This window comes from Manacus candei, unplaced genomic scaffold, assembly GCF_025592945.1.
Source record: "Manacus candei isolate 608988 ecotype Guabito, Panama unplaced genomic scaffold, ASM2559294v1 h1tg000013l, whole genome shotgun sequence".
Taxonomy (NCBI): domain Eukaryota; kingdom Metazoa; phylum Chordata; class Aves; order Passeriformes; family Pipridae; genus Manacus; species Manacus candei.
The window spans coordinates 4,976,055-4,998,180 of NW_026138061.1; the positions used below are offsets into that span (position 1 = coordinate 4,976,055).

A 22,126-nucleotide genomic window follows, 5' to 3' on the forward strand; every position below is an offset into this window, starting at 1 on the left:
TTAAGCCTAATTCTCCTTCACAGAACTATTATATAAGACTTTTCAGACTTCTATGTGGGGAATTTTTGCTTCTGTTTACTCCAGTAGAACAGTATTTGGCCAGTGCTGAGTGCTTCTGATAATCCCCATATAAATGTCTGTGAGAGGGAGTCAAGAGGTTTTGGCAATTTCTTCACTATGCGTGGCATTCATAGGATTAGTCCAGATTTTAAAGCAAGTTAAAACTTGGCTTTAGACGTTTTAATAAATTATGTAGATAACTGAGACCATTTCCCTTTTTTCCTGGTTAGTTTGGGAACAAGCTGGTATTTATATCTTTATTTGTTATTTGAATTTATTCAAAGATAGTATTTTACTCTGTGAGTAAAATCCAGACCAAAGACTGGTCACCAATTACTTATGACACATACTCACTAAAGACACCGATAAGCAGAAGTCAGTGCGTATATTGTTTCTCCTGACCACTGGAACTGCACATTACTTTCTTTTTTTTTTTTTTAATTTTAGAATAGTCTAAAATTTTATAAATTGGCAGAGTCTTTCAGCAACTTGATGCAAGAAATTATCTACTGATGAAGGAGGAAGTGGAAGCATATGTGTGTGGGAAATAACCGAGACTAAAAAATTAGAAGACATGTAAGCCCTGTTCTTTATCCTTTTACAAAAGGAAATAGAGAATCTAGAGATAAACTCTCTGTCTGGTTGAGTTGTATCAGTCCCAGAAGTCCTTCCTGCCTTGCAGAGGAATGACAGGCGAAAAGCAAAAGCATTGGGAATGTTATTTATTGCTGACTAGATTTTATATATGTATATTTTTTATAGCATAAAATTTTCCCATAGTTGCCTCTACATGTCTAAGTGCAGTACTGCTTATGATGCCTTTTATCTTGTGTAACCACCATCCATTCATGGGTGAAAACACTGACATTTTGTTTCGTGGAATTTCATTTTCCCAGGCAGTATCAGGTTTGGTAGATTAGTAGCTCATGAGAGATCATTGCGCTCCCTGTGTGTTGTCTGAAATATGCCTGAGAGATTTTTCCACTCTTTTCCATTACGTGTGGCTTGGTAATGTCCTAGAACTCAAACATCAGGTGACTGAATGGCCTGAGAGTCACGGCCACCGCCTCATGGGTCTCACCAGAGTGAAGTAAGGGAATATGATTATAATTTTCTGCTGTCTAGAGGGACCTGATGAGGGCTTCAAGACCCTGAGATCTTCCTACAGACTTCCCTGCTTTCTGGTAAGTTTTCTGCTAAGAATAATATCCAAAGAGTCTCATTAGTTTATTACTTCTTTCAGTTCCACAACCTCAAAACAATAGGGAACTAGTGTGAATGGTATCAGCATCAAGCTGAAAGGCAGTTATCTGGTAGGTACAGATACCCGAGGTAGGATCTCCTATACCCAGGCCACTCCTGATAAATGTGTGTCTGACTTGTTTTGAAAGACCTCCAGCGTAGAGGTGTCACAGCATCCTCAGGCAGTTCCTGTTCTTTGCTGTTCTTATCATTAGAAAGTATTTCCTAATGTCTGACGTAAATCTTCCTTGCCACAAGCCGAACTCATTATTCTTGTCCTGCCCACTGTAACCAGAAGCTACTCCAGTAGTTACCCACTCACTTCCTTTCCCAGCGAATGCAATTTTGTACTTTAATTCTGATGTGAAGGTGGATGATGATTATGTTCACAGGAGTGGAACATATGTGTTGACAAGCATTCCTCAAAGCTTTACTATTTCTTGGCATTAGGAATCAAGGCCATCATGTATAGTGCTGCTGTGTTGAAAATGTAGTTGTCTTCACATGAACAGGGATCAGAACAGACTTATAAGGCTACTGCAGGTATAGACAATACAGATAGAATAGCAAACATCTAATCATGTAGTGCCAAAAAGGAAGAAGGTAATTTTATTTTGACTGGTTGTGTGCATTTAATATCTGCTCAGGAGCATACCGAAGATAGTGAGGGCATGTGTACTTGGTAGCTTAAGACGGGACTAAAAAGTCTTTCATTGAATCACAGAATATGCTGTGTTGGAAGGGACCCATAAGGATCATCAACTCCAATTCCTGGCACTGCACAGGACCATCCCCAAGAGTCACACATGTGCCCAAGAGTTGATATTGAAGGCTGACTGATGTTTCAGTCAGTTGGATAAGTCTTAATACTATGGGAAAGCTCTGACTCTGTCCAAACTCTTCTTGAACTTTGTCAGGCTTGGTGCTGTGATCACTTCCCTGGAGAGCCTGTTCCAGCCCCCAACCACCCTCTGGGTGAAGAACCTTTTTCTTAATATCTAACCTAAACCTCCCCTGACACAACTTTAGGACATTCCCTCAGGTTCTGTCACTGATCACCACAGAGAAGCGATCAGCGTCTGCCCCATCCTCTTCCCCTCATGGGGAAGTTGTAGGACCTATCCACCCCTCTAAGCCTTTGTCAAACCTGCCTTTCATAGAAGCAAATTCTCAGCATTTCGAATGCCTTAACATGGGTTCAAGCTTTTTTTCACACAGCCTGGACTTCAACTGTCTTGACCATTACATACCATACACTGTCAGGTGCCTCAGCCTTGACACTTCTCAGCCTAGCACAGAGATTGTGGAAGGAATCCATCTCTCCTAGCAGTAGGTGACAAGAGTGTAGTTCCTACATCTAAACTACTTATCATAGAATCACACAGTGGTTTGGGTTGGAAGGGACCTTCAAAGACCATCTACTCAACCCCCCTCTGACATGGGCAGGAACATCTTTCACTAGATCAAGCTGCTCAAAGATCTGTCCAACCTGACTTTGAACACTTGCAGGGATGAGGCATTCAGAACTTCTCTGGGAAACCTCGTTCACTATCTTGTTACCCTAATTGTAAAAAATTATTTATGTTTTTTTCTCATTCTTTTATTTTAAAACCATTACTCCTTGTCATTTTGGTAAAGGCCCCAGTAAAAAGTCTCTCCTCATCTTTCTGTAAGGCTCCTTTGTACACCAAAAGGCTGCAAGGAGGTGTCCCCAAAGCCTTCCCTTCTCTAGGCTGTACAACCCCAACTCTCTCAGCCTTTCTTCATAGGAAAGGTGTTCCATCCCTTTCATAGTTTTTGTGGTCCTCCTCTGGAGCCCCTCTAACAGGTCCATGTCTTTCTTGTACTGGAGACCTGAGCTGGATGCAGTACTTGATGGGGGTCTAAGGAGAGTGGAGTGGAGTGGAGGGGCAGAATCACTTCCCTTGATCTGCTGCCCACACAGCCCAAGATGCAGTTGGTTTTCTGGGATGTGAGTCCACATTGCCTGCTCATACCTACTTTTTGCCTACTTATATCCCCAAGTCCTTCTAGGTTCATCCATGACCCTGCCTGTGTGATACTGAGGAGTTCCCTGACCCAGGTGCAGGACCTTGCACTTGGCCTTGCTGAACTTCGTGAGGTTTGCATGGGGCCACCTCTCAAGGCTGTGCAGGTCCCTCTGGATGGCATCCTTTTGCCCGTCTATCCAGCATACTTGCTAGCCTTTTATCAAGGACTGTGTCAATACAGTCAAGTTCATGTGGGCAAACATAGTCCTCTGCTTGAGCTGCATCACGTGCAGTCTGTGGGAATTGCATTGTTTAATTCTCTGTTCTCTGTGACAGCAAGTGAGGTGACTTGTGGAGATGTAAATGCCTTCATTTGAGACACCTACAGTTAGTCACATGTATCTCTGATGTGAAATGAAGCCACAAGTATTCAATGCCAAGCCCAAGCCATTAATATGGACAGAAAGCATATGAGTGATAAGGTTTGTTATGCTTTCACTTTCTCTCAACTCATTGGTTAGCACAGGCAGAGATCAGAGAATCACAGAATATTCTCAGCTGGAAGGGATCCACAAGGATCATTGAGTCCAACTCTTAAGTGAATGGCCTATACAGGAGATGGAACCCATGACCTTGGCATTATTAGCACCAAGTTTTAACCAATTGAGCTAATCTCAGATGGAGAGTCTTTCCCTCCATTTCAGAGGGCTCTGCATAGGCTCTAGTGCAGAAAGTCTGTTTGCCTTTGAATGAAAAAGAAAGACAAGTGGAATAACTTACTGTACAAGGGTGCCTCAGACTCCCAGTTAAAATCTGAGAATGACTATGCAGGTTTGAGGGCTTTGATTTGCAGAAGGGCAAACTTCACTAGCAGCTTGATTCAGAAGTTCTTTTGAATGGTTTCCACATTGTAAATTTATGGTAATATTAGTTTGGTAAGATTTAGCTACAAAACAAGAAGTCTCATGATTGTTTACACGTACAATGCAAACTATGATTGAGAAGAACGTGAAAGTATTTCATGTGGTTGGTCCTCCTTGTCACTGCACTTCATTTTGACAAAGATATGAGACTCAAAGCTCTAGATTTCTTCCCAGGTATTTTTGCAGCTGTGTTTAAACCAAACATTCACTTTCTTTAAGCAACACGATGACTGTGTTTTTGCAACAGTTCACCAAGTCATGGATGTTATCTGGAAGAGAGAGCTGGTTAGTATCTGGTGTTTGTTTAAATGAAAATTTGGTTGCTACTGTATCTTTTCCATCATGAGGGGGTTTCTGTACTTGCCTATAAACACGTGGTTTGGGTCCTGTCCACTGGGACTCACTGCTTTTCTTTGTTCTGTTTTAAAGCTCAGTTTTTGCAGCACATTAAAACTGCTGCAGAAACTTATACATTACGAGTCAGAGTCTGCCACCCACTTCTGGGGAAAAATCTGGAAGTCTAGAATTACAGATGAAAAATTTCATCAAAGAGTTAAACACAGCCAAGCAGAAAATCTCTGTGCTTTCTTCTTTATTGCACACAGAGGCTGGACACACTATCATTTTGTTAATGCTGCTATTTAGATAGATCTTGTTGGATGTACTTGAAGCACTAAGTATCTTGATTCAAAGATATTTTCTAAGCAAGGCTGCTTCTGTGACATTGAGTTGAACTTGAAATTGGAAGTGTCAAGTGAAGTATTTTACTGTTTTCTATCTAGCTGGCTGCAATTTATCTATATGAAATCTGATCTGATCATCTAAGGACTCTAACTGGAGAAAATGAAATGTTTTATCACCAGGAATCACTTGAGATGACTTTCCAGAAGGTGTAAAAGGCTGCTATGATGGGCTGTCCTTCTTGTACTTGTCAATGAGATATTTTTGCTGTAGCAAAACTGGACTATTAGGGCACATGGCTGACAAAAACTCCTCATTGCACCTATGCTCTTATTTTGGCCCGATTCAGCAGCTCCCAAATACTTCGTACTATGAAACAGAGTGGGATATGATCCCTTCACCAGTTCACACAGTGTACTGCTGCCCTCTGTCAAGAAGAGGGTAGAGCTGGCTCCAAGGCTACAAACTCCTCCCTGACTCAGTACCAAGAAGTCACAGAAGCAGCTCCAAGTTGTCCCTCATCTCAAGATTCCCTTACTTTTACTTGGCTCATATTTTGACCTGATATCCAAAATTAATTTATCAAATCTACTTCAACAGTTTAAGCTCAAAACACATTCTCCAGCTCCTTTGTCCTCCTGCCTCTTCCTAATCTGTTTTCACAGGAGAAGTTTGGGCATGGTTTCCAGTTGGAGATGGTGTTATCTCACCGTGTCTCCTCTGTCACTGAGTGGGTACAAAGGGAGGTCACAGTCTCTTGTCATTAGCTGGAAGTCAGATGTGCCTTTTGTGTCTACCTCCACCTTACCTTCCGAGTGTGACATCCACAACACAGCTTAACCTAAGGTCCTGTGGGAAAGGAGAAGTATGTTGTTATATGAACATCTGATTTTTGTTTATTCTCTTTTTCTCAGGAAAAACAAATTTTAAGTTCTAAGGAGGGTCAGTCCTCCTGGCCACTCCTCTTTGCTGCTTCTTCATGTCTGTGACTGGTGAGCAGATTAAAATGATAGTCCCCATCACATGTTCACCTTGGAATGGGGTTGATTACTTCAACCCCACCCTCAACACTGGAAAAGGGTCTCAGTCATTACTTCAGGGTAGAGGAGAACAGCTTCAAACCTGCCTTCATGACGCTAAACTCACTAAAAATAGCATTAAACCACAAAACAGAGTAAGGTTCAAGTTGCTTCTCAGCTGGAAACTCTGGAGAGACAGTAAACAGAAAGCCTGCCGCTTTCCAGGGAGGTGTTTGTTTATGTTTTTCCTTAATGAAACAATTCTAAAGAATGGAGCCCCGCACTCCCCGTCGTGCAATGGCAGCCTTAACCCAGCTCCTGTTGTGATAAAAGCAGTCCTCAGAGAGAAGGAGCATGTAGCAGTCACTTATACCTTCCTGTGTGTTTTTAAACATCAGTAAATAGATGCTTTTGAGAGTAAAAAGGAGTGTGAACAAGGGCTGTTCACTGTTTTCCCTCGAGGGCAGACAGCTGCTCCTTGCTTTAGCTGCCCACTGCAGACCCAGCACACAGGGAATGTGGCAGCACTCTTTGGCAACACTGGGCAGGTGTTTATGGCTCCTGGATTTTGTGTATTAAAGTAGCTTGGTTATTTAAGAATCTGAGTCTGTCAAGTTCCTGCTATGCTCCTACCTCCTGTTGAAGTTTCCAACTCTGTGTGGGGTGAGAATTTCACCTCTTGAAGAGGCAGCTGCTGTGACCCAGGACAAGCTTTCATGGTAGCAATTAAAATTTCCTATGAGGTATGAGAGCTGGGAGCTTCTTCTGAGGTTAGCATGGCCCCCAGAAACAGTTTTCTCCACCTCCAGCATCAGGAAAGAACAATAATTTTTTTAAACCCTTACCCTAGATCTCTATATGTTAGAAAAAAAAGAACCACCCAGTTCATTTTTTTCCTGACATTCCTGTGTGTCACACCCTCATTACAACATCCTTCTACAGGAGCATTCCTGTGCGTGAGAAAGAGAAAAGTGAATCTGAAATGACTTTACTTGGTCTAACTCTGGTCAAAATTTCTACCTGCAGTTACTCCCACGCATAGCCATTGCTCAGAGGTAGACATGAAACTGGAATTAAGATTTATCTTCTGTTGTCAAAAGGGCTCAAAACATCAGAATCAAAAAACATGGCTAGGAGAGGAACATGGTGTGTGCTGGTGAGTTTGCTTAATTCACAGGTCAACAGCAGAAATCATTTCTGTGCCAGGCGCATGAACACCTTTAGTAAACCATCCCAGTGACTCATACACTGAAGAACGTGTCAGTCGCAGCTGGAGCTCTTGTAGTGTTACAGTCACTGAAAGGGGCATCAGCTCAGGTGATGATCTTTGGGGTTATTTCTCAATTCTGCTTACTGGAGGAGTGGGCTTACACCAACCTGCTGCACTTGTGCCAGAGCACCCACCCACTTGCCTGCTTGTAAATGCTCACTCTCCCTTTGGGAAGCAAATCTCTAGCACATGACAGCAGTGCCAGCCCCTAGGCATGTTAAATATGGTGGCTGGAGTTTCACAGATTTTCTGTCATTTTTGTCAGGCTGAGACTTTGAACAATGGCTGTGATGAATGCTGAATTTTAGAATAGGGTTATACTTTTGCTCCAACCAGATTGCCTTAGGAATTTTGAAAGAGGTGCTCTCAGCTCTTGGTAGGAAAAGTAAACGCTCATAATTTGGTGGAGATACTACATGCCTTCCCTGAAACAAATATTGTAAGCAGAAAGCCAGGTGGAATCTGATATTCATCAGTGCTTGGAACTGGGTATATTGTACCCAAGAATAGAGGACTGTTAGATATGTCAAGCACACATGTAGAAGTATATAATGACACAAAATGTTAAAGGCTCTTGAGTCCCCTTTGGAGGTGACATTTTTCCAAGATGTTATTTTCAGGCTGCACAAGGAGCAGGAATCTTACATGTAATGTGAAGAAAGCTGCACCTTTAAAAGTCAGCCTTGTGATGTATCTTGTCATGTGAAAGTTTCAGCTGAATGCTAATGAGGAAAATCTGTTTTCAGCTAAGCCAATGTAAACTTGGGGAAACTTCGCTGGGATTGGTGAAGTCACTTCAGATTTGCACCATAGCATAAGTTTGATTGGAACATTTGCTTTCATGTAACTTTTGTGGCTTTATTTCATTCATTATATATGACCATAATTTATGGAGGTTCCACATGCACATGCAAGTTAAGACAACTTGGTTTCTTTTATTAAGCTGTGAGCCTATTTTATAATCAAAGTAAATCAGGCTCATTTGCACACCAAAAAATCTTGGTGTGGATTTCTGTCTGTGGGAGTGGAGACAAAGTATCCTACTTGCTGACTAGCCAAACTATGCATTTAGCTTAGTCAGTCAATTTTCATGGTGACTCAGTGCAACTCATTTGCTCTAGTGAGATATGCAAATGTTAATTTTTGAGAGCTATATTCGAATTTAATTCTTACCAAAGTACATATGAATTAATACGAAGGACTTCAGTAACGTTACACTGAAGTTCCACCCTGACAGTTGAGAAGTGAACACGGCTTGACACAGGGGAGAGGAGAAGCTGTGAACAGATCACATTATAAAGTAAATTTCCACTTTTCCCTGGCTGTTACTTATCACTCTCTGACTGTCCTGGAGATATTCAAGTGAAGATGTCTCCATCAGTACCACTTGGCCTCCTTCCCCCAAGGCCTGACATGTGTGACAAAAAACCTGAGGTCCTATCTTATCTCTGACCCTCTAAATGCTACATTGATAAAAGGCATAAACCTCAGGTCTTTTTGCTGCATGAGCTAAAACACAAGCTAACTGCAAACCCATTGTGGCTCTGGCCAAACAACTGCATTTCTTTACATTAAGGACTGAGTAATTCCTTAAAGGAAGGGTTCTGTGCTAGGAATAGCAGGAATTTCATTGCTGAGGAGACAGGTATATCTGACTTTTAGCTGAAGGAAAACAGCCTGCATCCTTACTACTACTCTACACATAAGGAAAGCTGTGCCCTTCTTGCCATGTGCTGCGTTCTGTTTACCTGACTGCCTACTGCACCCAGATCTGCCCTATGTGTCTACCAGATGGGAAAGAATGGAGCAATCCTAATGTTTCCCCCCTAAGTAGTGGAATGAAGGGCTCACAGCTCTAAAGGTCTTGGTTGGATTTAGCAGATTTATGTTGGCTGTACCATGAATGCATTTGTGAGTATAGTGTAGGAAACGGATCTCTTAGAGGTGCCTGAAATCTCTTTTTCGGTGACACATTGCCCTAGATGGTTTTCAGAACTGACACGCTCTCTGTGGACCTGATGTCAGATTGCTATCATGTCAGGGTGGTACAGAGGTGTTGTACTTTCCAGGCTCTGAAGTCTGTAATACCTTGCTCTCTTTATCAGAATCTTTAACCCCTCGCATCTCTGGTTCCTCAAAGGAATAACTCTTTGACACAGAGGCCTCTTTTGAGTTGTCTCTCCTACTTCTGTGAGGCAAAATGGGTTTCCATTCTTTCCCCTTTTTGATTAGTATTATGCAACCTTCATTATAAAAAATCTCCACCCTTTTCCTGGGATAACAAGGAGAGGTTAAAAGACAGTCATGTCCAAATGCTAGAGACAACTGAGTTTTTTTATTAGTGAGGCCTTTTCACTCTGTGGATGCTGTCCTGAGTGGGCTCAACATCTGACCATTGCTGCAGATTGCATCTCAAACAGCAATTTAGTAACGGAAAGGTATCTTTCCACAGAAATCCTTGAAAGATTGCACTGTCTATCAAAACAATGAATATGTGAACAGATAAAAATGAAACACCATAAATAAAACATGCACCATCTTATTTCAGCTTGCCACAGGTCAGCCTGAAAACGTTGACAGCTCTTGGAAAAGGCTTTGCAAAATATTTCAGCATTAAACAACTGTAGTTTCAACTGCTAAATGCCTTTGTTTATCTGGGCCAACATCCAGAACTCGTACAAAATAATTATCTACTGACACACAGACTGTTTTCATGTGAGCTCTAGACATATACATAGCCATATCAGATCCTTATTACTTCTCTTGGAACTGTCCTGTAGGGATGACTGTTGCCTTTGAACAAGGTTAATGAATGCTTGATCCTGAAGCTAATGGCAACTCCATTCTTGAGCTAGGATTGTTCAGATAAGGCACACTATTTTATTACTGAGGAACAGGTCAGGAGAAGACACTTACAAATTCTGAAAACCTGACACTATCCCACCGATTTTTCCCTTAATAGTTCAAAATTTTGTAACAGAGAATATGTTGCATTATTTGTTGCTTCCAGATACTCCTGCTACATTCATTCTAATGTGTCTGTGTAATAGCAGTATTCCATATAGAACAGTTCATTCCCCCTTACAAATCTTTGTGCAATTCTTCCTTTCAATTCTGCAGGGAAAGAATGATGCACTGGGAACCTGGTATTTTTCCCTTGTGTTTTAGTTTACTATTTGAAAAAACTAAGGACTTTTCAATGCCAGCTGCATAAACTGTCCTTCGTTCCTAACACTCTACCTGTCATGTTGGTTTGGTGCTGCTTCGTGCAGCCATGATGCATTTCAGGGATGAAAACCTGAAGTGGTTACAGCATAGATGCAGCTGTGTACACAGCACATTAGGGTTTGGAAACCATCTTAAAAGGTACAGAAAGACAGTGCAGCACAATATGTGAACCACTGGCTTAGGATCTATGAGACAGGGCTCTTATTCTTGGGTCTACCATGACCCTATCATGCGACTTAATCAGAGAAGTCACTTCACTTATCATCCTCTGACTAATCCATCTAGGCTGTAGATTGGCTTAAGAACTCTGATACTTAGGACAGTACTTAAAATGATGTCACCTTTTCAGAATGGTCCTCCATACATGGCATCACTAATAAAAAACTCTTAGGGGTTCGTAATCACGCTGATTGCTCATTTCTTGAATTTAATACACTATTAACATCATAGTCATTATTACTGTTAAATTTTAGACTTAGATTTCTTTTAGAGATATTGTTCCATTTCCGTTGCTTTTTACTCAGTAAAAAGTTTCCTTTTGAAAACTACCAATTATCAGTAAGATACCAGTGTGCCCTGGGTGAAGAAGATATGCCATCTGAAACTGTCATAGTGCTGAATTCCCCATCAAATAAGTATAACAGCTACACTGTTGATGCAAAAGGCCTAAACCAAATATGAAATGAGAAAGAAAACCACTACTGTACATTTTGTAGTAAAGACAAGTGTCAATATAACTTTGAAATACCATAATTTTCTGTTAAGGGAAAGAGCATGGCTACATCCTACCATACATTTCCTTTCATACACATACAATTGGCATGCAAGGCAGAAGAAAGACATGTGAATCATGTGAGAAAAATTTTAGAAGCCCAGATAACTGTCAAGACAATAAAACAGGGCAAAAACAGGTCATAACTAGTCTGAACTACTATTTGTTCAAACTATCTGAAGACAGGTTTAAGAAGAGAATAAACTACCTTCAGGGCAAAGGCAGAATGCATTTAGGTGTGCTCAGAATGTGTGTCATTCTCTGCAAAAGAAATCACTACTAGGGCTATAGCCAATAATGAGCCAAATCCTTGGCCTGGATTCCAAGGCACACATGAATACGCAGGGACGGAGAAAGCCTTTGAATTTCATTTCTCACTCTCTTGTCTGAGAGCTGTGGATGCTCTTACAGATGTTTCAGTCAGCTGAATAAACCTTAATACTATGGGAAAGCTCTGACTCAAGCATAAGACTTTCAAGATGCATCCTCAGTGTGCAAATGAGGTAGTTATAAACTATTGGAATGGGATTTGTGACCATCTCCTGTCGGTCCTACTTATCAACTAGGATAAGTAGCCCCTCTCCTGACATGATTTTCATTGAGTCAAGCAGCAGGGCAATGTACTGAGATGGCTCTTGAGATCATATTTAAGCAGGATGTGCAGGACTTATTCCAGGAACAGTGTGACACATTCCACCAAATGGACATAGCACAAAGCACACACTGATATTGACATTTTTATTCTGATACAAATTCCTCCCATCCTGAAAACTTCCAAAAGTTTATAGTGATTTTTTGGAAACTGGCATGACTGGAATTGGTGCAGGATACTAATTGAAACCACATAGCATTTATGGTATGTTCCATTTGAACAGAAATTTTATTGAATGTGATTGTAAGAGCAAGTATGAACTTTTCAGACCTCTTTTAAAATTTAAAACAAGAAACAACAGTCTGAAGATCCAGCTCGTAGGTAACTTGTTCAGGTTTGCTTGGGTACAGCCCAACCACTGTAAATGTAGTCACCCTGCACTTTCACCAAGATAGATCAGAACGAGATAAAGAGATGAGAATGAAACCTGGAGATATTCAGCAGATGTCTGTGTGATCCGTCTGTCAAATGTTTGTCAAAGATATATCAAATGTATTTATTATTTAGTAATATAATATAATAAAATCTATTATTTAGCAAAAATGTATTCAAAAATCTCCTTTGTCTAAAAAGGAAACTTGTTGATTTATCATGCTGAGATATAGTTTCCCTCTAGAGATCACAAAAATGAGAATACTTCTCCTACCAGTAGTACTTACCAACCTTTATCCATAGTACAAAGAATACATCTCTCCAAATCATTATTTTCCTATTTAGGTGTGGTTAAAATCGACCAAGAGGCCCAAGCTTGCTGTGTCACATAAGTACTTGGAAAAACATTTACTGTGTTCTCCACAAAAAAGACACTGAATTCATTACTTTTATGGCATAAAAACATAAATAGCAATTGTTGAAATTATGTTAAATTATGTGGAATCACAAAAAAGAAATCTAACATACTCCAGTTTTATTCCTATGACTATTATCTTAACAGATGATGATCTTTAGTTCTCTTGCTTGCTAACTTTTGTGGCTTTTGAATGCAAAAGTCAGCTGATTATGATGTACTGGACAACAAAGTTAGTCTTTATCACTGAGAAAGTACAGCATATTATTCCCTTAAATTTCCATACGCACTCAAGTCTTACTTATTCCTAAATTATCACATCCTGATGATAGAGCAATTCAACCATCAAACTAAGTCATGGTACATGCAGGGAGCATTTAAGTCTTGTACGGAAAAATCTTGGTGATACTTAGTGAAGATTACATTTCCTAGCAAACTGAACACTATAATGAGGTGAGATGGGAGGTTATAAGTATGTATTGGATATCAACATGAGAGTTGTGAGGAGCTCTTTATTCTAAAAGAAATAGTGGCATCAGAATAAATTGATGTTACCCTTAAGCACATTAAGGCTAGAAATAAAACAGTTTCTAAACATCAGTGAAGTAAGGTACTGGAACTGCCTTTTAACAAGAGTCATCAATTAAATCCACTGTGAAAGTCCTTTGTCATTTTCTTGAAGTCCTCTAAAGTGTGATTGAACCTGAAGATTAAAAAGTGTCTTTCCATTCCTTCTCCCAGTAGAATTTTGGTTCAGCACTTCTATATTACTACTTGGAAATAAAAGTCTTTGAAAACATGGCTGGGGATGTAAGTCTCTATATGTGGATGATGGGTGTTACTTTTGAATGTTCAAGATTTTTGTAGTTTAACCCAGTGGACAACTCAGTCCCGCAGAGCTGTTCACTCACTCTACCCTGTGGGATGGGAGAGGGAAGGGTAAAAGTGAGAAAACTCATGGGTTGAGATAAAGACAGGTAAAGTAAGAGACACACACACAAGCACAGTAAAACAAGGAATTCATTCACCACTTCCCATGGGCAGGCAGGTGTTCAGCCATCCCCAGGAAAGCAGGACTTCATCATGGGCAACAGTGACTTGGGAAGACAAACACCATCACTCAGAATGTCCCCTGCTTCTTTCTTCTCACACCAATTTTATATGCTGAGCATGATGGACCATGGTTTGGAACATCCCTTGGGTCAGCTGGGCTCAGGTGTCCCCTCTGTGTCCCCTCTGAACTCCTGTGCCTCCAACCTCCTTGCTGGTGGGGTTTGGTGAGAGCCTTGACTCTAGGTAAGCCCTGCTCGGTGGCAACTAAAACATCCCTGTGTTATCAATGCTGTTTTCTTCACAAATCCAAAACACGGCCCCAAAATACCCAGTAATATAGAGAAAACTAGCTCTATCTCAGCCAAAACCAGCACAGGTTTTGTTTTCTTTCAGTGGAAAGGATTTAAAGACGGTAGCAGCAAGGAGTACAGACTTTCAAGAAAATAATTTTATTGTGTACCACTTGTGGCTTTATTTTACAAAAACTTATACAATGACCTTCCTCCTAACTCTTTCGCTAATTTAATTCTTCAGTCTTTATTAGAAATAATTCAATTCTGTATTCTTTATTAGAAAGCACTGAATAATACTTAATCACAAAAGAGAACAGATTCTCAAAAAGAGCAGATTTGAAAACTGAACTCATTCACTTGACTGAAACAGAATGAAGTTATGAAGTTTTACATCTGCATTAGATTGCTGGACAGTATTTTGGGGTCACCAATGACCAAAAGTTATAGTGGACTCAAAACTTCGATTTGATATGCCAAACCCCTATAACATCAGAGTCAGTTAAGCTCTTGATGTTGGTCTGGTCTAAAATGAGATGAGAAGCTGATTGATCTTGTATTCAGGGTGTCATCTTTTGAAGAGAGTGGAGTGATGACCGATGTTTTGTTTTTTATTAGAAAATCCAAATTTCTAAAACTGATTGAGCTACAGGCAAAGGTAACACTGATAAATGTTTCAATATGAAAATATTCAGGAAAAAGGGGTAGCTGTGTTATTTTATTTCAAAATTTCCAAATGTCATTGACAGAAAGAAGAATTTTCAGTGGAACATGCTTTATACTTGACTTTAGGCTTAGAATAATAACACGCACACAAAAAATGTTGCTGCAATTATTTTTCTAGGATACCATAAACCTTATTTCTTGTCCAACTCAGTAGAAATCACAAATTTCTTTTAATATCAATTTATTTCTATTTGGGACCTAAATAAGATTCAAATTCAAATCAACAGAGACCCAGATTTTTATTTATTTATTTATTTTTAATAGAAAATACAATTTATTCAACAGTTCTGCCTTTAATCCTTTAATTCTGTCTGTTCTGTGATGTAATTATAACACATCTGAGTTCAGTGAAATGTCCTGGGATGATATCAGAAGGGGTTGCATGTGAAAATGCAGTCTGTAGTTCTGACAGTGTGAACAGATGATGATAATCAAGACTGACATTTCAACAATATTTATGTCCTCTGTGTGCATGGGAGAGAATAAGAAAGAGAGCAGTAGGTTATTCCCTATACAGGAAAAACCTGCTTAAAGGACAGGAAAGTCCCATGGGTTTCCATTCACAACTGTTTCTTCAAAGTTATCTCGCTGTGGGCAACAGGTTTTGCTGCTCTATTGAAATTCCTATGAGTTCAACCTGCTAAAGCAAGAGATGTGTCTCAACTCCCAATTTCCTTCCAAGACTCTTTCCTTTTCTGTTGTCTTCCTCTGCTAGCAGCACAGATCCTGCAAAGGCTGTGTTCCTACAGGCTGCCTTTTTGACTATAGAACACTTTCAAATCCTTTTCTGCATCTGAAGGCAGATCCAAGCACATCAACTGTGTCCTAAGAACTTATGTTGTGAGGTATGATGAAGTCAAAATTTTCCAGCTGAGGAATCAGGAGTTTGAGCTTCTAATCAAGAATTGTTAGATCAGGAATAGCAATTCAATCAACAGGATGCAACTTTATCTGGATTGCGTGTATTTTGTCCTGAACCTACTGACAAAAGTTAACTCCAGGGAATCAAGAAGTAAACAAGTTCAGTAGATATGCTCTTAACCCCTGTGTTCCTAAAGAAACAAGGCTTGTAGGATTTTGCTTTTTGTTTCAGCGGCCTCACTGCTTCTCCTGTATTTGTCAGTAAGTTAACAGTCTGAGATATGTGATGTCCCTAAAGGATCAATAGCAATGGGAGGATGTGAAGCCATATAGAAGAGAGCCTGTTAACATGACAGCTAAAGAAAATGCCGCAATATTTACTTCTCTGCCAAAAGTTTCAGTCTGAGCTCGCTCTGCCAAGAACCCCTGAGGATCCATCTGACCATGGCACAAACTCACCTTAAGCGCAAACTTTTTGTTTCAGTGCTCACAGCCTTAATTGCACACTTACAAAAAGTTGTATACAATCCCTAGATTACTAGGTTTTCCAAAGCCCTCAGCATAGGCCTCAGTCCTCTTCCAGGAAGGCCAAAGGAAATTTTTATCAGTAAGTTCTGTAGAAGTCTTGTGAGACAGAGCTTATAGTAACACACAGTTGCATTGCAAACATTTTGAACACATGAAAATAGTTAAATCAGACATATTTTGAATAACCTGATGTGATTTGCACTTGTGCTGCAGAAGATTTTTTACCTTAAGAGTAACGTAGTTGATGCACACACATCATTTGCATGGGCAAGCAGCGGTTTATATTTTCTAAAACCTAGTTTATCTTCACGTTCCACTTCTTAACTGGCTTTCTCTTTACCTGGTTGTTAACCTACAGGATCAGGTATTAGCAAACGGTAAATTAAAGACAACACCAACAAAAGGTCAATAGTATATTCTCCCAGAGCTAGTTCATACCCAATCCAGAAATTTCCTCTTGCTCCATTTACTCAGAGGAATTAAGAGCAGGTGAAGGTAGGGTTGTGTGCAGCTGATAATATCGAGAACACACTTAAAAACAAAGTCTTAATGAGTAGTTCTGGCCTGATTGCCCTCAGTCTGCTGAGGTATTGACCTGTTTTATCCTAAGTAAACCTGAAAAGAACCATTCTGAGCCAAGAAAGAACAACATTATGGAAATGCCAAGTTACTTATTGCTATTATTATTGTGTGGCAAATCAGAACAAGAAGAGCAAAAACATAGAAGTATCCAACAACAGTTTCAGATTGTCCTCTGTTACCTTTTGTTAATCAGCTACAGTTTTGCTTCCTTCTGGTTAGTGTACTGCATTGTCTGTGTACTGTAAACTGGTTGCAAATCATACTTTGTTGTGCTGTATGTAAGTCTGGAAGGCTCCCAAAAGATCTGTGAAATAATCCTACTAATTCTAAGTAATTGCCCAAAGAAAATAAAAAAATCTTCTCTTCTCCAGGATGAACAGCCCCAACTCTCTCAGTCTGTCTTTACAGGAGAGGTGCTCCAGCCCCCTGATCATCTTCGTGCCCCTTTTCTGTGTCCATGTCCTCCTTATACTGGAGGCCCCAGATCTGAAAGCAGTACTTCAGGTGGGGAGTATATACAGATATATAGGAATATATATGGATAAATATATATATACAAAGAGTGGAGCTGAAGAATAAATTAAAGCATTGTGAGTAAACCCCAAGTGTAAACTAATCTGTTCAGGAAGGAGTCTTAGTCTTAAATAAAGTGAAAAGCTTTCTGTTAACAGATAGCGTACATTGGACATTTTTTTTTCTTTCTATAGTACTTAAGTGCCAGGCAGGTAAGTGTTACAAGTAACTGTAACATGAGAATATCCATTGAATTAGTGTGCAAAATGTGAAGAGGAATAATTTTCCCAGTGTCAAAAACCTGCATTATTGTCATTCCTCAGTTCAGAAGCACATACAAAGAAAGGGCAAATTAGGTTTAACACCATTTTCAAACTGCAAATCCTTTTTGACTTTTTCTTAATAATTTATTCTTTTCCAATCTGTGCATTTCCCCCTGCTTGAAAAGACTCTCAGACTGTCTCCATGTGCTGAAATAGTCCCTTTACTGTCTAGCAAATATTTTGACTGCTGGTTTTTTTTAAGTGAAAACATGCACACACACAACGCAGACGATTACTTTTTATCTGGTGGTCATGTAATGTCACAGTCTGAGTTGAAGGCACTTAGTACCAGTCTATAACACACACTGCTCAAACTTAACTTATCAGTCTTATGGGCTAAACATGTTTTATTTCACATACAAACAAGTGAAGACTATGAGAACAACAAACATAAAATGTTAATGACTGCAGAAATGTCAAATATTGATCAGGAAAGGCCTTTGTGTACTTTAAGTACAAAGAGTTCCCCAACTAATACTTTTCTCTTGTCTGATGGAAGTGAAAGGAAAGCAAGTGTATGTTATAAAAAAAAGAACAAACACAACTTTTATGGGTTAAGTGATGTAAGTAAAGAAGGTAGCAAGTAAAACATCCTAACTTTCATATACCTAAGAAGATTACTTTCAACATAAATATCCTTGGTGTATGAAACAGTCCTAACTCTGTTTAAATCTCCACAGTTTGTGTGTATCCCTATGTCAAACTGATTTTTTTTGGTCTCTTACACAATCTCACTTCCGTCAGACAACCTGTGATAGTTTAGAAATAATAAATGTTTTTTCAAAAGCATTCATTGAAACCTTTTGTGCAAGGCACTCTGTTTCTCTGTTTAGATTTTATTTTAGCGAAGACTTTTCTATTGAGATTGCCTCAGATGCTCTCATTGAAGTTTCTCTTCATGGACTGAATACACTGTCTGCTTCAGGCAACCAAAAGCATGTCTGGAGTCTGGAAGGCAGTATATCATTGTAATTTAACCAGCCTCAAGGATGGAAGTAAGGCTGGTCTTATCCTCTGAGTGCACGCCACCCTATGTGGCAGTTTATGAACAATATTGTCCTTTCCAGCAAAAAAGAGACAGTGTGGGGGAAAAGAGGGTTTATGAAAACAGTGGAAATTTCTTAGCTGGAAAATCCAGCAAGGAAGGTTACGCAAAGAGGCATCAGCACTGCTTCAGCAAGTGCCTGAGCGGCAGATTACTGAGTGCTGGAACATGTACAGTGAAGTATTTCTAGAGAATTTATGCTTTTTGTATTCTTTCTGAGGTATCTGCCACTGCCTACTGGCAGAGCCAGGAGAAGAGGCCAGGCAGACCCTGGGGCTGACTTGTGTTGGCTGTTCTTGCATTTTTAAGAACACAGTAAAGGGGTTCCCAGAAAATCTGTGCTGCCGCAGGTGAAGAGTCTGCTGTGTGATTGGCATCCTCCCCACTTTTGTACTGAAAGTATGTTTTGTGCATTATCCTACACAGTGGCAGAAAAAAAATCGGAAATGAGAAGCTGCTGAAGCCAAACAATAGTTCAATAATACAAAAGCTTTTCTACCAGAGAAGTTCAGGGATATGAAGATGTAGTGACTTTTTCCCATCTTCCCCCCCCCCCCCCCAAATACCTCAGAACTGAGAACTGGATTTCCCATTTATCTGCAAGTGTCTCCCTGATAGTCTGTTTGATGTCCCCTCTGTCTTCCTAACACTTGCCTGGGGCTATTTCTTCCTCTCTGCCTTTCTCAGTCTAAGACTAGCTGTTTCTTTTCTCTTGTAGATGCTGCTGTTTCAGGAAGGACACTCATCTCGTTCCAGTTTTTTTTGAAAGAACAGAGAAAATGGTTCATCTTTGCTCCTACTTTAGTATCCACAGAACCTGTATATCAGCCTGGAGATTGAAACAGTAGTTTGGCTCCATACCCCAGGAGAATTTCCAGAGAACCTGAGCCCATCAACTGCAACCAAAAAAGACAAGGTAGCCTGGCTGAGGCCTTCGTATCAGACCACAGATTTAACAACCCTGCCCTCTGAATTGTGCCAGAACAAAATTTAACCAAAGAGTGTGACAAAGTAACATGCATTGCAGGAAAGAAATAGTTAAAGCACTTAGTCATCCTGACTGTGCAACATATTTATCTCTTGCCATAGCAGCCTCAAGAGCTTTCATGTTAGCATTTTGTGTAAAAACCGCCGTCATTTGCTGCAGTCATCTTTTTTGTTATGAATGCTGGATTTTCCCCCCCACTAGGGACACAGTTTGATTATAGCTCCATTGGGGGAGTCTGAGAGCCCATGTGTTAAAAATTGTAATTAAATACTCAAGATTGCAATAATCACAGGTAATTTTATTAGGTGGCCCTCTCAATTCAATTTCTGCTCTGCAAGAGGGATTCTCGCTCACTCTATGCATATGCAATTATGCATGAGAAACAGTTACAGTATCTTCCACAGAGATTTAATCCTTCACCTTTCCCCCAAGAATGAAAATACAAGAACATCCAACAGAGCATGTCTGTATAACGTGTTACCCACTAATGTGAACAGAAGTTTGTTCAGAAATATTAAAAACCTCAGGTTTCAGTCCAGCATTAACCAAAGCTCTGCATGTCAGCAACACTAACCAGAGTAACTCTCCCATTCAGGGAAAGAAGTGTTACCTCTGCATGTCTTTGCAATATTTGCCAAGCACGGGGAGTGGATCTGATGATGTGTTAAATTCTTACTGCAATTTAATTTTTATTTTTGCCTTTGCAATTCTCCTCTGTTAGAGACCCTTAATTTTCTTTGATTTGTTTGCTTGTTGAGACAGTTTGGTCTGCTCTTCGCCAATCGATTTCCACTGTGAACTATCACGATTTAAACTCTAATGAGATCTTATTTTGCTAAGGCATAAGTGTAATGTTGAATTTGACGTCATCAAAACAGGTCACCTGTGCAAGGTCTGAATTACAAATTACACAAATAGTTTGTAAATTTAAAAAATTATGAGCCTTTTTATGTATAACCCACCACTAATACAATTGTATGTATATGTCTGGTTAATCTCAGGACTGCTGATGTGGAAAGGATAAATGGACAGGTCACTTCAAAGCACTGAATTTGATGTTGAAAAGTTTTCTTGGGCCCTTTTCAAATTCATTTGAAATATCCAAGAGATGGATATTAGGCTGGGATTTTTCCATCACTGAGAGAAATCACACTTTAAGTAGGTCTGCAAATAGATTTTTCAGAAATGTTTAATATTAGTTAGGAAACCAGAATTTTTTATTTTCTTATTAAGTACACTATGCTATTTATACCCCTAGAAGTATACTGGCAACTTGTAGTCAAAACACCTTATCCTGAGAATCTTAATGCTATAGGCTTCAAAATGACTGAGTTAATTTAGAAACAATTATATAAATCTATGGAAACTTCATTTCCCTTGGGAAAAACGCAATCTGTTTGGAGTAGCCAAATTGTCTATCTCTATAAAGTGAGGTCTAATTATGTGCGTGGGTGAAGCTATAATAACATATTTTTTTAAAATATATGATTGTTTTTGTTCATACAGTTCTTATTACAATGAAATGGTCAGATAATGGAGTGAGAAATACTATGACAGGAAATTTCCTACCCATAGATAACATTTGGGTTTGGACACGAACTGTCCAAGGCTGTATCCTGTTGGATTGCTTGACTTTTTTTTCATAATACCACATATGTAGATTAACTCTCGCAAAACAAAACCTCTTGAATGAAATGTATATAACATCTTTAGCCTTATTTTTAAGTAAGTCTTAAGTGGATTCTAAAAGCTCTCTGACCTTTCCATCTCCTATAGCACTTAACAGCAATAATTAATAATCATGTCAACAACAAATAATTACTTTCAGGTGAGACTTCCACTGTGATCTTATATTTCAGACTATTTCTATGAAAGATATACTTACAGTCCTCATTTTCACAGATCAGACTGCATGACATTATGTCTCTTTCCTGAAGATCCTACTGATTATCAATCCAACATGACTGAGAATTTCCCTGACATGAATAGGACTATCTGTGGGCTTAATCATGTATATGAGCATTTGCAGAGCAAGAGACATAACTGTTTCATCTTGCTTTGAGTTTGTAGTTGATGCTGACAGGACACCTACAGCCTGTGATCAGTACCTGTTGCTGAAAATTTAAATTAAATATTTCCTAGTTTAGAAATAAAGTTCTCTGTTTTAAAGATTATTTAAAAAATAACTTTCAGTACTACAGCAAATTTAGCATTTTGCCCATTTACATTTGTTATGCAGACTCCCTACCAGTCGAAGGACGCACAGTGAGTGGCCATGTTTCAGGGCTGCATAAAAGTGGGCTACATCTATTTAATATGCTTCCCAGAGTGCCTGATTTGCTTTTCTAGGCAGTTCTAATGTTTAACATCTCATTGTTAATTTACAATGAAAAGATATTTTTACTCCTTTATCTTTTGATAGATTTAACACTGTGTCCTTCATAATTTAGTACTCTATAACCCTGCTGCTGAACCACTTGCGATCCTGAGGTTTAATCACAATATACTATCAAGAACACTATAATGAAGCCAAGTGAGGTACTGAAAAGAGTAAGTCTTATGACAATGAGTCCATGTAAAGAAAAACACATG

General features: G+C 39.4%; 1 long non-coding RNA gene across 1 annotated transcript in view; it reads left to right on the forward strand.

The window, feature by feature from the left end:
* The window catches only part of LOC127467053 (uncharacterized), a 36,982-nt gene extending 16,969 nt beyond the window's left edge, over window positions 1–20,013 (forward strand). Inside the window, exon 3 of the long non-coding RNA XR_007902947.1 lies at window positions 19,265–20,013. This is a non-coding gene — a long non-coding RNA (uncharacterized LOC127467053). The remainder of the gene's footprint in view (window positions 1–19,264) is intronic.
* Window positions 20,014–22,126: the final 2,113 nt, after the last annotated feature.